Here is a 15,438-nt window from a genome sequence, read left to right as displayed (position 1 = left end):
CAAGGCGCGACGTCGACGCTGCTTCAGGCTCGGGCTCGGGCGGAGAGTGAGAGGAGGGGTTTGTGGTCGAATAGAAAAAGAACAAAGGAGGAAGCGCCTGGAGGGGGTTTATATAGCCCAAGTGTGAAATCGCATCCTCTGAGATCCACGGCCGAAAAGCACGTGACATTCTACATCCAATAGACGAGATCACAATCGTGAGATCGTGGGCACGTGTCAGTTGTTTCCTGCGAAAATCTCGGTAACTGAACAAAATGCTGAAGGGTTTGAGGAAGCGCAAGCACCAAAACAGATGAAATTTCAAAGTTGTTTCATTCGCAACCAAGAACGTTGGATTGAAATCTTCTTTAGATTAAGTTGCATGTTTATGACGAGGAAGAACAAAGGGAAAACATAGTACGACACAAAAAACTAAGCCAATCGGAAGAAAACACAGAACACAAACACGGCAAACAAAGATACAAATGAACACAGAAAGAACCATCACCAACGATGGATCTCAGGGTAATAGATGAACAATGAAGATCCCTGAGATATCACCTGCATGAGAGGGTTAGTTCTTCTTCACAACCCACACTTGTGTGGGCAACGAGGATCTCATTTTATTTGTCTGAGCAAGAGCATTCTTTAGGTGGGATATGTAAGATACTTGAGGATTTCATGAGTAATCACATGAGTATAATGATTTGAATAGGAAAGCATATACTACTTACGTTCAAGGTTTGATCGATACCCATTCGAGAATTTTCCTAAACCATTCGGCGAATGATAATCATTGTCTCGAAGAGAATTACTCTGCATGTTCAAGTTAGCAATGACAAACACTTTCAATGACGCATTTCTTTACCCAAATTTGCTTCTTGGGTGAACCTGACCTGCACTTAGTGCCAATATATCTAGTAAAAACCTTACCATTCTGTTGTTTGAAAAGTTTGTAATTAGAGTCATCAAAGTCATTGGAAATGACAGGAATGGAAGAATCATATCCTGACAGAATTGCAGGTTCGAGTGTTTTGCTAGTAGCAAGAACCCAACTCGTACGAGGATATTGCTCGGGAGTCCAGTAAGTTCCATCAATGTTGAGTTTCCTTTCGAAACCCAATCCTTCCTTTCGAGGAATTTTGTGCAGTAATGACTTCTGGAGCACATCACATAGGGTTTGATGCCCTTTCAGGCTTCTTAGCATTCATGTCTCAAGTAAGTCCTTTAGCCTGCAGCTTTCATCAATAATGGCAGCATATTCCTCGGAGGAGGGGTTAGAGATATCATTCATGACTACTGTAATTTTCTCGATGATAGTGTTAGAGGTTTGAGCATGTGAATCAGCATTAGTGCACTCTAGGCATTTTAAGCATGGAGGATCAAGATCATCAGGAAGACAAGTAGATTGCTCAGCAAAGAGAGAAGCTTTCTCTAACACCAACTCGTTATGAGATTCTTTCAATGACACGAGTTCTTGATTCCTGTTAAGGAGTTCATTTGATAAACTCTCATAGTCAACTATCAGTGAATCATATAGTCTAGTAAGATCATCAATAGTTGATGAAAAAGCATCTTGCTCTTCGATCAACTTTTGATTCTTCTCCATATCTTCGAATAGTAATCCTTCGGTTTTCCTGATATTTCTCTCAAGCATTTCAAGCTCATCTTGTTGATATTTAGCCATTTTAACAAGTTTAGCATAAGCAATGTATTTAGGAGAATATCCATTCATGGATTTTTGGTGTTTTGCTGATACCTGATCCTTTGATGATTTTGCCATGATATAGAAAGCGATCGGTTCATCATTGCTTGAAGCATCATCATGGGTGTCTAACTCAAGTGAGTCCTCAGATGACTGGTAGGGAATGAAGGCATTGCTCCTTCCAATACTTTTGTAGAATTCTTCATCATCTGATTCAGTGTCAGTTACTTCCTCTTCGGAGTCCAGAGTCAGATCAACACATGCTCTATTTAGCTGTGACATCCTCTTCATATTTGATTCAATGGTTGCTCTGGCTTTCACATCAATGGTTGGTCTCACCGAAGAAGATGAGAGAGATGCAATTTCCTTTGAGAGCTTAGTATGACGATCCACTTGAGTAAAACCACTACACAGTGAAGATATTTCCATCTGTTGCTAGGTTTTCCTTCCCAACTAGGGTAATCTGCGATGAGATGACCGAATAGTTTACATTTGAAACACATCATTTCTTTCGGAGGTAGCTGTCTTGAAGATTCAGGCATGTCATCTTCATCATCATTCACGAGATATGAGTTCTGTCTTCTGAGATCACTTAGCCCTTGTGTGAGCATTTCAAGTTCTCTTGTGATGATGTGTTGATTCTCAACATCTTATTCTTCTTCTTCTTATTCTTCTTCTTCTTCTTCTTCTTCAGAACTACCATAGTGTGAGAGAATTTCTCCTTCACTTTCCGAAGAAGATTCTTGATTGGCATTTTCCAGTTCCATATTTTCTTCATGAATCGACATCAATGTCATGACCTCAACATAGTGAAGCTCTTCATAGTCTGGTCTTTGTTTGATTCAGCTACAATGCGATCGAAGGATTCATCAAGAGCACTCAGAAGCTTGTTGACCACATCTCTATCAGTGATATCAGTTACTCCTCGCCGGTGGAGTCTTTCGACAACGTTTGTCAATCGATCAGTTAGTTACATAGCACTTTCCTTATGAAGACTTCTCAATCCGGTGAACATAGCACAAAGCATTTGAATGTGAGGATCTGATCTGGCAACAAGTTCTTCATGAGCATTGTTGATGGCATCCCGAATTTGCTTTGTAGTATTGAGCCTTTGGAACTGAAAGAAAATGTCTTTTGATAGACTGCTATAGATAATATCTTTTGCTTGATCATCCAACTGTAGATTTGCTTTGTCATCGATGTTGAGATTGATTGGTTGCTGAATGGTGTAGCCATCTTCCACAATCTGTCACCGATCATAGTTGATAGCTTGAAATCTGATTCTCATTCGTTCCTTACAGTACAAATAGTCATTTCCATCGAAGATAGGATATCTTTCAGAGTGCAAGGATCTACCTGCATATGACATACTCAAACCTCCAAGGATGCTAGACCTTTAATAAGCAGAGACAAGGAGTACCTATTCTGATACCAATTGTAGGACCGATAGTATATCGACCAGTTGGGGTGAATGGGAGATTCATTAATTCTTTAGAATGTTTTGAAACTGATACCAATCACAGCAGCGGAATAATGTAAAGAAGGTAATGAGTTGAATCAATCTTCTTTGTCTGGAGCATATTCTTTGATGAAAGTAGTGATAATAGTACGAGCTTGGGAAATCACTGGTCTAATCATGATGAGAGTAGTGCAATGGGCAAACAGATGCAGCAGAATGAGACACAACATGATCTGCACAGAGAAATAATAGTATAGAATGATTTCACAAGTAAAGGCGAAGACGGATGAATAAAAGTGATATAAATGAAATAGGATGAACACAATAATATATGAAGTTGACAATAGAACGAAGTGATGAGGTAAACTATCACCACAGAGCACAAATAAAAACTGCTGAAGGAATTGCAGTGAAGTAGAATGAACCTGTGGTGCTCGATGGCGACAATTAGATTTGGTAGACCAGTTCACCCTTCTGCCAAAGGGCTACGTCTGGTTGGAGAGGTTGTGACTTAACACGGAAGAAACTATATTCACCCTATTCTCCTTCAACACAGAGCTGATCAGACCCAGGTTGATTTCACTTGTGGTAGATCCTTGTCGGCGATCTTCAAACCTTTAGTCGACCTTCGTGAACCATAATCACTCTTGGTTGCTGAAGATCTAGCTCGGTGAAGACAACAACTCTTCAACACTCGAGCCGAAACCTATCCGTCTGGAGAGAACGCAGCTCTCAAGAGTAATAGGTACAATAACTCTCACTCAGAACAATTGTGATGCTAAACCACTATCTAAGTTTGGCTCTTGATTTTTCTCTCAGTGGATCTTCAACACAAATCACTCGGAGAGGGGTTGCTCAAATCAATCTTCTCAGAAATCTCAAGCGGAGCAGCCAATGGACAATGTTGGAGCTGGGTGGCTATTTATAGCCGCAACCTTCCTTGATGGGAAATGACCAAATTAGACATCAGTATCAGGCAATGGCCGAACGACACGAGTCCAACGGTCGGATTTGAGCATACCGGTAACATTGCTTGCGGAGCAAGTAATGCTAACTCGGTCTAAGACAAATCTCTTCCGGCGAGGAAGATCACAGTCTCTTGCTGACAAGTATTTGCTCGGAACACAAAAATTTCTCTCGCAACTTTCATAAGTTTTGGCTAAGCATCACACGGATCTAAGCATCGAGAACCTATACCCCTCTTAATAGTATGGAGGTCCTATGACTCAATTGAATGAAAGAAGAACAATGAAATGAATACTACATCTTCACTTTGTCTTCGACTTCCATTGTTGCAGTCAATTTATTTGGACAACGATACCGAGTCAAAAGCTTTGCTTCAACAGTAAACTTTCGAGGGTTTGATTCCTTCACGTAAATCTCCTCAATTATATGGCTTGAACAGATATAGCTCGTTCTTCTCTGCAACGCAGATATGCTTCAGTGAAGTTCCTTTGAACTTAGCACCGGAGACAGCATACTCTTCGGTTGTGCATGTACTATTTCTCTCTGTGTGCACTAGCAAACAAATCAGTCCATACCTGTTTCTACCGACAATCTCCAAAACAAGGTAGACAGATATTGCACCAACGAGATTGGCCAAAGTCATGGTAGCATTTAGAGAGGTTCGCAGGAAGAAGAAGAAGAAAGGGATGATTTTGGGGGCCAAATACCTGATACGTGTCCAACGTATCTATAATTTTTGATTGCTCCATGCTACTTCATCTACTGTTTTAGGCAATATTGGGCTTTATTATCCACTTTTATATTATTTTTGGGACTAACCTACTAACCGGAGGCCCAGCCCAGATTTGCTGTTTTATGCCTATTTCAGTGTTTCGAGGAAAAGGAATATCAGACGGAGTCCAAACGGAACGAAATCAATTGGAGAAGTTATTTTTGGAAGGAAAGCAATCCAGGGAACTTGGAGTGCACGTCAGGGGAGATACGGGCTGCCCAGGAGGGTGCCCCCCCCCCCGGGCGCGCCCCCTACCTCGTGGGGCCCTCGTAGCTCCACCGACGTACCCCCTGCACCCATATATACCTACGTATCATAAAACTTCCAGAACAGAAGATAGATTGGGAGTTCCGCCGCCGCAAGCCTCTGTAGCCACCAAAAACCTCTCGGGAGCCCGTTCCGGCGCCCTGCCGGAGGGGGAACCCATCACCGGTGGCCATCCTCATCATCCCGGCGCTATCCATGACGAGGAGGGAGTAGTTCACCCTCGGGGCTGAGGGTATGTACCAGTAGCTATGTGTTTGATCTCTCTCTCTCTCTCTCTCTCTCTCTCTCTCGTGTTCTCTCTCGTGTTCCTCTATGGCATGATCTTGATGTACCCCAAGCTTTGCTATTGTAGTTGGATCTTATGATGTTTCTCCCCCTCTACTCTCTTGTGATGAATTGAGTTTCCCCTTTGAAGTTATCTTTTCGGATTGAGTCTTTTATGAGAACACTTGATGTATGTCTTGCCGTGATTATCTGTGGTGACAATGGGATATCATGTGCCACTTGATGTATGTTTTGGTGATCAACTTGCGGGTTTCGTGACATTGGGAACCTATGCATAGGGGTTGGCACACGTTCTTGACTCTCCGGTAGAAACTTTGGGGCACTCTTTGAAGTACTTTTATGTTGGTTGGATGAATCTGAGATTGTGTGATGCATATTGTATAATCATGCCCACGGATACTTGAGGTGACAATGGAGTATCTAGGTGACATTAGGGTTTTGGTTGATTTGTATCTTAAGGTGTTATTCTAGTACGAACTCTTTTATAGATTGATCCGAAAGAATAACTTTGAGGTGGTTTCGTACCCTACCATAATCTCTACGTTTGTTCTCCGCTATTAGTGGCTTTGGAGTGACTCTTTGTTGCATGTCGAGGGCTTGTTATATTATCTATCTATGTTATTATTGTTGAGAGAACTTGCACTAGTGAAAGTATGAAACCTAGGCCTTGTTTCCTATTATTGCAATACCGTTTACGCTCACTTTTACCACTTGTTACCTTGCTGTTTTTATTATTTCAGATTGCAAAAACCTATATCTACTATCTATTTTGCACTTGTATCACCATCTCTTCGCCGAACTAGTGCACATATACAATTTACCATTGTATTGGGTGTGTTGGGGACACAAGAGACTCTTTGTTATTTGGTTGCAGGGTTGTTTGAGAGAGACCATCTTCATCCTACGCCTCCTACGGATTGATAAACCTTAGGTCATCCACTTGAGGGAAATTTGCTACTGTCCTACAAACCTGTGCACTTGCAGGCCCAACAACGTCTACAAGAAGAAGGTTGTGTAGTAGACATCAAGCTCTTTTCTGGCGCCGTTGCCGGGGAGGTTAGCGCTTGAAGGTATATCTTTAGATCTTGCAATTGAATCTTTTTGTTTCTTGTTTTAGCACTAGTCTAGTTTATAAAAGAAAATTACAAAAAAATGGAATTTAGTTTGTCTCAAACGCTTCACCATTTTAATATCTTTCGTGAAAATGATGGATGGAAAATTGTGCTCAAGTGCTATAAGAAGAATTACATAGAATGCTTGGCATGAAATATGTGAATGATGAGCATGATTGCAATGTTGTTAGTATGAATTCCTTGAATATCCATGATGCTAATGATATGCAAAGCCACAAGCTTGGGGAAGCTATGTTTGATGAAGATGATATTTTTTGTCCCCCAAGCTTTGATGAGCAAATTTACTATGATGAAAGCATGCCTCCTATCTATTATGATTATTGTGGTGACATGTATGCTATAAAGAATAATGATAACCATGAAACTTATCATCTTGATCTTAATTTTCAATCACATGATAGTTATTTTGTTGAGTTTGCTCCCACTCCTATTCATGAGAAGAATTTTGCTTATGAGGAGAGTAGTAAATTTTCTATGCTAGTAGATCATGAAAAGAATGTTTTAGGTGCTGGTTACATTGTTGAATTCATTCATGATGCTACTGAAAATTATTATGAGGGAGGAACATATGCTTGTAGGAATTGCAATAATATCAAGTTTCCTCTCTATGTGCTTAAATTCTTGAACCTATGCTTGTATTACCTTCCTATGCTTGTTGATTATTGTTCCCATAAGTTGTTTGCTCACAAAATCCCTATGCATAGGAAGTGGGTTATACTTAAATGTGCTAGTCATATGCTTCATGATGCTCCCGTTATGTTTCAATTCTTATCTTTTATGTGAGCATCATTGTCATCATCATGCCTAGCCAAAAGGCGTTAAAGAAAAGCGCTTGTTGGGAGACAACCCAATATGTATCTTTACTGTTTTTGTGTGTCCACATGATTATGCTACTGTAGTAATCATGTTATATACCTTTTGTTTCAATAAAGTGCCAAGTAAGACCTTTAGGATAGCTTACGGTTATAGTTGTGTTGATCCTGCAGAAAATCAGAAACTTTTGCACCCAGTAAATTAGTTTTTTTAATTCACAGAAACGTGCTTTGGATCTGACTCTTTTTGCTCTGGATTGGTAAACGAAGTGCTTAGGACTTCCTAATTTGGTAGAATTTTTGAGATATGGAGGTGATAATATAAAAGTCATGCTAGCTGAGTAATTGTGAATTTGAGAAATGCTTGTGTTGAAGTTTGCAAGTCCCGTAGCATGCACGTATGGTTAAAGTTGTGTAACAAATTTGAAACATGAAGTATACCTGGCTTGTGCATCCTTATGAGTGGCGGTCGGGGACGAGCGATGGTATTTTCCTACCAATCTATCCCCCTAGGAGCATGCACATAGTACTTGATTTTTGATGGCTTCTAAATCTTTGAAATAAGTATATGAGTTCTTTTGACTAATGTTGAGTCCATGGATTATACGCACTCTCACCTTTCCGCCTTTGCTAGCCTCTTCGGTACCGTGCATTGCCCTTTCTCACCTTGAGAGTTGGTGCAAACTTCGCCGGTGCATCCAAACCCCGTGATACGATATGCTCTATCACACATAAACCTCCTTATATCTTCCTCAAAACAGCCACCATACCTACCTATCATGGCATTTCCATAGCCATTCCGAGATATATTTCCATGCAACTTCCATCATCATATTCATGACATACATTACTCTTGTCATATTGCCATTGCATAATCATGTAGTTGACATCCTTTTTGTGGAAAAGCCACCATGCATTATTTTTCATACATGTCACTCTTGATTCATTGCACCATCCCGGTACACCGCCGGAGGCATTCATATAGAGTCATATCTTGTTCTAGTTTCGAGTTGTAATCCTTATGTTGTAATCAATAGAAGTGTGATGATCATCATTATTAGAGCATTGCCCAAAAAAGAAAAGGGAGAAAGGCCAAAAAAACGAAAGGCCCCAAAAAAGAAAATAAATAAATAAAAGGGGCAATGCTACTATCTCCTTTTCCACACTTGTGCTTGAAAGTAGCACCTTGTTCTTCATGTAGTGAGTCCCATAAGTTGTCCTTTTCATACTAGTGGGAATTTTTCATTATAGAACTTGGCTTGTATATTCCTACGATGGGCTTCCTCAAATGCCCTAGGTCTTCATGAGCAAGCGAGTTGGATGCACACCCACTAGTTTTCTTTTGAGCATTCATAGCTCTAGTGCATCCGTTGCATGGCAACCCTACTCCTCATGTTGACATCAATTGATGGGCATCTCCATAGCCCGTTGATTATCCTCGTCAATGTGAGACTTTCTCCTTTTTGTCTACACAATCCCCATAATCATATTCTATTCCACCCATAGTGCTATATCCATGGCTCACGCTGATGTATTGCGTGAAGGTTGAAAAAGTTTGAGATTATTTGAGTATGAAACAATTGCTTGGCTTGTCATCGTGGGTATAGAAGTTGGGAACATCTTTGTGTGACGAAAATGAAGCATGACCTAACTATATGATTTTGTAGGGATGAACTTTCTTTGGCCATGTTATTTTGAGAAGACATGATTGCTTTGATTAGTATGCTTGAAGTATTATTATTTTTATGTCAATATGAACTTTTGTCTTGAATCTTTCGGATCTGAATATTCATATCACAATTAAGAAGATTTACATTGAAATTATGCTAAAGTATCACTCCGCATCAAAAATTCTTTTTTTATCATTTACCTACTCAAGGACGAGCGAGAATTAAGCTTGGGGATGCTTGATACGTCTCCAACGTATCTATAATTTTTGATTGCTCCATGCTACTTTATCTACTGTTTTAGGAAATATTGGGCTTTATTACCCACTTTTATATTTTTTTTGGGACTAACCTATTAACCGGAGGCCCAGCCCAGATTTGCTGTTTTATGCCTATTTCAGTGTTTCGAGGAAAAGGAATATTAGACGGAGTCAAAACGGAATGAAATCAACTGGAGAAGTTACTTTTGGAAGGAAAGCAATCCAGGGAACTTGGAGTGCACGTCAGGAGAGATACGGGCTGCCCACGAGGGTGGGGGGCGCCCCCCCCCCCCCCGGGCGCGCCCCCTACCTCGTGGGGCCTCCGTAGCTCCACCGACGTACCCCCTGCACCCATATATACCTACGTATCGTAAAACTTCCAGAACAGAAGATAGATTGCGAGTTCCCCCGCCGCAAGCCTCTATAGCCACCAAAAACCTCTCGGGAGCCCGTTCTGGCGCCCTGTCAGAGGGGGAACCCATCACCAGTGGCCATCTTCATCATCCCGGCGCTATCCATGACGAGGAGGGAGTAGTTCACCCTCCGTGCTGAGGGTATGTACCAGTATCTATGTGTTTGATCTCTCTCTCTCTCTCTCTCGTGTTCTCTCTCATGTTCCTCTATGGCACGATCTTGATGTATCCCGAGCTTTGCTATTGTAGTTGGATCTTATGATGTTTCTCCCCCTCTACTCTCTTGTGATGAATTGAGTTTCCCCTTTGAAGTTATCTTTTCGGATTGAGTCTTTTATGAGAACACTTGACGTATGTCTTGCCGTGATTATCTGCGGTGACAATGGGATATCATGTGCCACTTGATGTATGTTTTGGTGATCAACTTGCGGGTTTCGTGACATTGGGAACCTATGCATTGGGGTTGGCACACGTTCTTGACTCTCCGGTAGAAACTTTGGGGCACTCTTTGAAGTACTTTTATGTTGGTTGGATGAATCTGAGATTGTGTGATGCATATCGTATAATAATGCCCACAGATACTTGAGGTGACAATGGAGTATCTAGGTGACATTAGGGTTTTGGTTGATTTGTATCTTAAGGTGTTATTCTAGTATGAACTCTTTAATAGATCGATCCGAAAGAATAACTTTGAGGTGGTTTCGTACCCTACCATAATCTCTATGTTTGTTCTCCGCTATTAGTGGCTTTGGAGTGACTCTTTGTTGCATGTTGAGGGATTGTTATATGATCTATCTATGTTATTATTGTTGAGAGAACTTGCACTAGTGAAAGTATATATGAACTCTAGGCCTTGTTTCATATCATTGCAATACCGTTTACGCTCACTTTTATCATTAGTTACCTTGCTGCTTTTACAATTTCAGATTACAAAAACCTTTATCTACTATCTATTTCGCACTTGTATCACCATCTCTTCGCCGAACTAGTGCACCTATACAATTTATCATTGTATTGGGTGTGTTGGGGACACAAGAGACTCTTTGTTATTTGGTCGCAGGGTTGTTTGAGAGAGACCATCTTCATCCTATGCCTCCTACGGATTGATAAACCTTAGGTCATCCACTTGAGGGAAATTTGCTACTGTCCTACAAACCTGTGCACTTGCAGGCCCAACAACGTCTACAAGAAGAAGGTTGTGTAGTAGACATCAATACCTCTTGCCTCAAGCTCCTTATGGACGCTAGGATGTCATACGAGTGCAAGCGCTCGTATGGAACACTGTCGTTCATTCTGAACCTGAAGTGTTGTCTGCACTTACCTCACACGACCAATCATGCGAGCGTGAGTGCTCGTATAGAACGTCATCTTTGATTTTCTTCTTTTTTGATCATATGGTAGAAGGTGCCATATGAGTGCTCATACAAGCATGGATGCTCGCATAGAGCATCGTCAAACACTCTGGAGTTCTTCTATATTTCTGCCGAAGGTTCATACGATCATCCATACGAGCGGGGATGCTCGTGTGATACACCGTGGAACACTCGGTTGCCTCTGGTCTGTTTCTATTGGAGCCACCAGGATTGCATATGACCGCCCAAACGACCACAATGGTTGCATATATATCATGTCGTCTTTTGATCTGTTTCTTCCAAACTTCACTTTTTCACTAATTCCTATGCGGTCAGTTCCAACACAACATATAGGCATATTTCTAGGCATTCAAATCTTAGTACAACACACTATAACTTTGCACATGACAAAGGCCTCATTAGAACAACTTCCTCAACTTATCTTCCACGACGTAAACTTCAACACCCTCTTATTAAAACTAAAAACAAAAACTTACTTTTCTACCTTATTTGCATGGGCTACCTCTCACGAAGCACTTGTTTTTGGTCGGATAGCTTGACTGTAGTGATGATCACTTGGGTAAAAATATACCAAACCCATAGCTTCGAGCATTGAGAACAATGTGGTCTCTGTTGTATGCCTTCACTTTCTTTTTCCTGGGGAAATTTCTCACAAAAGGATCCTTTACTGGAAGGTCAAATCTTACATTCCCATCAAACACATTAATAACAACCTTTATGGTCCTAAGAAAAGGCCTGCCAAGAATTATAGGAGCAATGGGATCTTCAGGCATATCAATTGTAACAAGATCAATCATGATAGGGAAATCATTAGTTTGAATGATAACACCATGCTTAATCCCTACTTCTTGCGTAAAAGTAGAATTTCCCATATTCAATCCAATCTCGGTAGTAGCATAAGGACCAAGATTGAGATTATCATAAACAGACTAAGGGATAGTTGAAACAGTAGCACCTAGATCACATATAACAATAAATTTATTCAAAACAATCTCAATCTCAATAGTAGGCTCAAAAGTATATTCTCATTTAGCAGGTAACTTGCTGAACAGATTTTTTTCTTTCATCATCCACCTCACATACTTTAGTTGCAACATGATCAACAAGGACATTATATTCCTCATCATTCGGTACCTAAGGTAGTGGGTGTTTCATTGTTATCATCTCATTGTCTTGACATCTTCAACCGGGTTAGGTTCTAGTTTACCTGCAAACTTGGCTAGAATCAAAGTTTGATTCTCTGCAATTTTAGCCACTTGTGCTTCCATGCTCTTAGTTCTTCCATCTAGAGCCTACACATCATTAGTGAGTCCAGCAATCTTACTGGTCCATTGACCAAGTAAGTTATCATGATTCTTCAATATATTTTTAAAGGGTTCATTTTGCTCACTTTGACTGGCAATAATTGTTTTAGAGTCTCTTCTAGATTACTTCTATTGCCATTTTAAAATTATTAGGTGCTCCGCTATTGTTAGGGTAATCCAGGAGCATATCCATTATTTTTCCAGTTGGGATTATAGCTATTATGAACAATAAAATTGACACCATTAACTTTTTTATTAGTAATAGCATTCACATTTACCTCTTCTTTAGCTTTCATGACGGAGATGAGCTCATTAATATTAGTAGTCAACTCTATATTCTTTTCTTCGATAATATTAACTCTCTTGGTGGTAGCCCCCTCAACATGCCATTGGGCATGGTTTTCTTGCATTTCATCAAGCAACTTTTTAACATTTGCGATTGGCTTACCCATGTTAGTTCCTCGTGCAACAGTATCAAGCATAGTTTTTGACATAGGATTTAAGGCATTATAAAACATATGAAGAATTAACTCTTCTTCAATTCCATAGTTAGGACAATTTCCTTATATCCTCCTTCATGTGATCCCATGCATGCACTAGTGGCTCATGATCTTCCTACTTAAAACTTGTTATCTGTGAAGGAAGTTGCATAACAGGTGGGCAAAAGGCAAAACTTAGATAAAAACTTACTGCAACAATCTGTCCATGAAGCTATATTACCTCTAGGCAAAGATAGAAGCCATTCTTTTGCTTTTCCTCTCAAGGAGAAAGGAAATATATGCAACTTCAAAGCGCCATGATCATAATCTTATTGTGTGTCATGTTACACAATTCAGAAAAGTTATGCAAGTGCCTACCAGCATCTTCAGAAGCAGAGCCTCCAAATTGGTCCTATTGAACCATAGAGACTAGGTTCGGTTTTATCTCATACTCAGTGGCAACAACATCAGGTTGTGCTATTGGTTCACGCATGAAACTATTGCTAGGAGTAGCAAAGCTTCCAAGATTACGAGCCATGATAATCTTTTTGGGTTTTTCTACTGACAAGACTTGCATTAAAAAGTAAACTAAATCTAAAACAAAACTCTAACAAAAACTATAAACAGAAAGACTAGGTGCACAAATCATCCACGGGAATGGAGCGAGAAGATATGATTAGTCCCTTTAGTGATCCAGTAAAGGAGTGGAATGGATTCTCGCCCTTTTCTCCAGAGGTGACCCTGAGTTATCGGACCCACAAGAGTCGCCCTTTATGCAAGTGTAACAAGCTATTCCAAGAGAATTAAATTCTAGCTTTTGCCAGATAAGTAATCAAGCTGACACTGAAAACACTTATAATAAAATAGGCATGGGTGTTAGGACTTATGCTTACAAGCATATATTTCTGTTGGGATCATCATGATCATAATTTGTGCTCTGGAAGTCATCCATCAAGATGTGCTTGCTATGTATCGAAGTGGGGGATGTGTCCAAATTATGTCTTGATCTCCTGCATCAAGAGTCGGTTGTCCAACTGAAGGCCCTATCCATCACATGGGGTTGCCCCAGAAATTAAGATAGCAATAATCAGACAAAAGCATTGGGCATTTAATGACTACACCTCTTGAATCGCCAAGGACAGGATCTGTGTTAACATACTAAACTTTTCCGTCTAGAATAACACTTCACAGTCTCCATGCCCTTAGCCTCACCATGACTCGCTCTCCATGATCTTGGATACTTGCAGGGATGAAGAATGCGAACGAGATAAGAGACAACTACGGAGCAACTTTATGCTACACATACAAGACATTAATTCGAAGTACTTCCATCGATCCCTCCAACAAATACATCGGGTTGCAAGGCCCTTGCCTCAACCCATGACCTTACTGAACTACTCGCACATGGAGATCAGATTACACGAAGAACTCATCAAAGAACACATCATGAAGATTGATTGATAATATGACTTACAATGGACGCCGTATGTGATATATGGTTACAAGTATGGCTAGATGGTTGAGAACAATGGTGGTGGTGAAGGTCGTGGCTATGGAGATTGGAAATGGAGGTGGCTAGGGTTGATGGAGATGACTACTGCAAAGATGACAATGTGTGGCCTCTCACTGTAGCACATTTAGCGGCGGGCCTTTTATAAAGGTTGTTAAGGTGGATCAGGCGCCTCAGTTAGCATGCCATACAACCGCCCATACGAGCGGTCGTGATCGTGTGGAACACCGTATTCTACTCTAGCGCTTCTGCTACATGGCTCATACGGGATCATTTATAACCCGCCGCAGTCACCTCAATCTTCTGTGGATTCACATCGGGCTATCAACACCGATGATATACAACTTATGCCGGTTTACATCACGGTCACATATGGAGAATCTCAAGCCAACTCTTCGAGTCACCTTGAGACTCGGGGGCTACGATGATATGACGCAACAAGTCTTGCCAGTTTCAGCAAATTTAAAAACCCCAGGACAATGGAGGGAAAGATAACCCAGTCCCGGAGGCTACTGTTATTTGAAGGCCGTCAGAAAATTTCCGGCTTAGAAAGTATATGACAATTACAAAATCCCGGCTCAATGAAGAAGTTCCGGATCATCAGAAAAGATTCCGGTTTAAAATCCGGCTCAAGGGAAGCCAGTCTCACTGAAGCTCTCAAATCCGGTTTAAGAATTTCCGGTTCAAAAAGGAATTAACTTCTCGCAAGTTCGAGTTTAAAGGCCGTCAGAAAATTTCCGGCTAAAAATGAAGATTCCGGTTTAAAATCCGGTTCAGGGGAAAGATGTCTCCCACAAAGCTTTGAAGCTCTCTATATCCGGTTTAAAATCCCGGTTCAAGAAGAATTTATCTCTTGCAAAAAAGTTAAAAATTACCGAAGAGGACCTGCTGCCATGATGCGCGGTTCAAACATGGATATCCTGCCTTATTGGCCTAACATATTGATCACATGGGGGCTTCTGCTTCATAAAGCAGGGTCTCTGTTCTTTTTTACATCATGCGAGGTTACACGGAGGTTCTGTCCTAAAGCGGCCTCCGGTTTACCCCTTGAAAT

The sequence above is a fragment of the Triticum aestivum genome, chromosome 7B (genome assembly GCF_018294505.1).
Source record: "Triticum aestivum cultivar Chinese Spring chromosome 7B, IWGSC CS RefSeq v2.1, whole genome shotgun sequence".
Taxonomy (NCBI): domain Eukaryota; kingdom Viridiplantae; phylum Streptophyta; class Magnoliopsida; order Poales; family Poaceae; genus Triticum; species Triticum aestivum.
Note: the sequence above shows the minus strand (reverse complement) of the source record.